The following is a 1,874-nucleotide window of genomic DNA, read 5'->3' as shown; positions in this document are numbered from 1 at the left end:
TCGGGACGCGGCTCCGACTGCAAATCTGAGCGGTCCCGACGCTTCTTTGGGGGGCGGGTCGGTGGGACGCGGCGGCGGAGCAAAGGGACCTGGAGAGTCCGTTCCTCCCACGCCCCCTGGACTCCAGGGAATTTTCCGGAAAGCAGAGCCAGCCCCGCCCGACGCCACGCACCTTGCCACACTCCGGTCTCCTCGGTGGTCCAGCCCTCACTGATCGGAGTAGAGGAGCCAGTGAAAAACAGATGTTTGGGGGGAGGAGGGTTTTTGTTTTTTGGTTTTTTTTTAATTCCACATCCATTCTGGGTTGGCCATAATCTCCGCTTGACTGTTAACTGGCAAACCTAATTGTTGGAGCTGTGGCACCCCGACTTCTTGCGAGAGCTACAGTGAAGGTTCCTGGGCGCGCGGCAGTTTGGAAAGCACTGTCAGGTCGTGCCTCCCAGAGTGGAGGCCACAAAATGAATGTCCTCTGGGGTTCCTACACTAGAAAATTCTGCAGCAGCGGTTCTCACCCCTGACCGCACGGGGCAGAGTTGGCATGATCTGGGAGCTTTTACAATACAGTGGGGCCTTGACTTACGAGTTTAATTCGTTCCGAGACTGAGCTCGTTAACTCAAATTACTCTGTCAACTCAATGCAAAAAATCGGCCGAGAGACAACTGGTATCTCAAAAAACTCGTTAGCTGGAACACTCGTAAGTCAAGGCCCCACTGTATTCAGGTGCTATGGTCCCGCCGCTGGAGTTGTGAGTCCAAATATGGCTATTTGTGTTTGTTTTAGAGCTTCCCAGGTACTTCTAACAGATGGCCAGACCGAGAAACGTTCTCCCAGAATTATCACTTTGGGAACCTCCCTAGCTCTGCTGTCTGGGAAAGGAACCCTTCCTCTCACCCCTCCCTAATCCCAACATCAAGAACAAGGAAATACACAAACTCCCAAGGGGATGCTTACAGCCCAAATGACTCAGCTTGAAGAAGGTGACCAAGGTAACCTTAGACCTCCTAACCCTGGGTCTCCTTCACTGCCAGAAAATACCTTTATGAGCCAAAATCTCCTAACTGAATTATGAGCGGACGATCATGACCCCTTTAGAGTCACGTTTTACCATATTCCCAAGTGAATTGCTCACTGTTAGACTGCCACCTGCTCAAACCAAATGTTCAAAAGCCGAGGGTGTGTGGGACAGCAGCTTTGGCGTTTCCAAGGACTGGACGTGTATCACTTTGATCTTCTCCTGACCTTAGGCGTCCATACCCAGGTTTGGGGACAGATGCAGTAAACTTCCTTGATGGCTCCTTTTGGCTCTCTTAGATTGGTAGCCCACAACTTCACCTCATTGGCCTCTAAGTAGGTCTCCATTTATCTGCAACTAATTACTCAGCAATGACTCAGCCAGTGATTATTTTTATGGAACATGTCCGTATGTCTGAGTCCTAGGGCAGCTGGCTGAATTAACTACATCTTCACTGAGGGGGGATCAGTCCTTTTCAAGTTTCATGAGAACCTTTATGACAGAATTTGGAATTTTTAAGATGCAGTTATATCTAAACATATATCATATACAGGTTATTATGACCACCTGACGTTTGTAGGCAAATTAGCTATAATTTCGCGCTGAAGTTGCTAGAGGCCCAGACCATTATAAATAGGGAAGCAGGTTGTTTACCACGACAGTAGAAGTGATTTTTTTTTCTGAGGATATGGGTAAACAACGCGATTTAACAGTCTTTGAATGTCGGATACACACACACACACACACACACACACACACACTGTATATGTAACATATAAATACAATATATATTGCATACACAAATATTGGATTTACATTCCTTACAACGTTTTCTATTTCCTCAAGGCTTCTTACCCACAG

The 1,874-nt window shown here is 47.6% G+C and overlaps 1 protein-coding gene across 2 annotated transcripts in view; it reads right to left on the bottom strand.

The window, feature by feature from the left end:
* GOLM1 (golgi membrane protein 1) overlaps nucleotides 1-196 on the bottom strand; it is a 37,911-nt gene extending 37,715 nt beyond the window's left edge. Inside the window, exon 1 of one of the 2 annotated variants that reach the window (XM_014541243.1) lies at nucleotides 173-196. The gene's annotated coding sequence lies outside the window, so the exon portion shown is untranslated. The remainder of the gene's footprint in view (nucleotides 1-172) is intronic. The other variant, XM_014541242.1, reaches the window with a different exon arrangement.
* Between the last annotated feature and the right edge of the window lie 1,678 nt (nucleotides 197-1,874).

Source organism: Myotis brandtii, unplaced genomic scaffold (genome assembly GCF_000412655.1).
Source record: "Myotis brandtii unplaced genomic scaffold, ASM41265v1 scaffold266, whole genome shotgun sequence".
Taxonomy (NCBI): Eukaryota; Metazoa; Chordata; class Mammalia; order Chiroptera; family Vespertilionidae; genus Myotis; species Myotis brandtii.
Note: the sequence above shows the minus strand (reverse complement) of the source record. Positions and strands in the feature narration are given on the sequence as shown.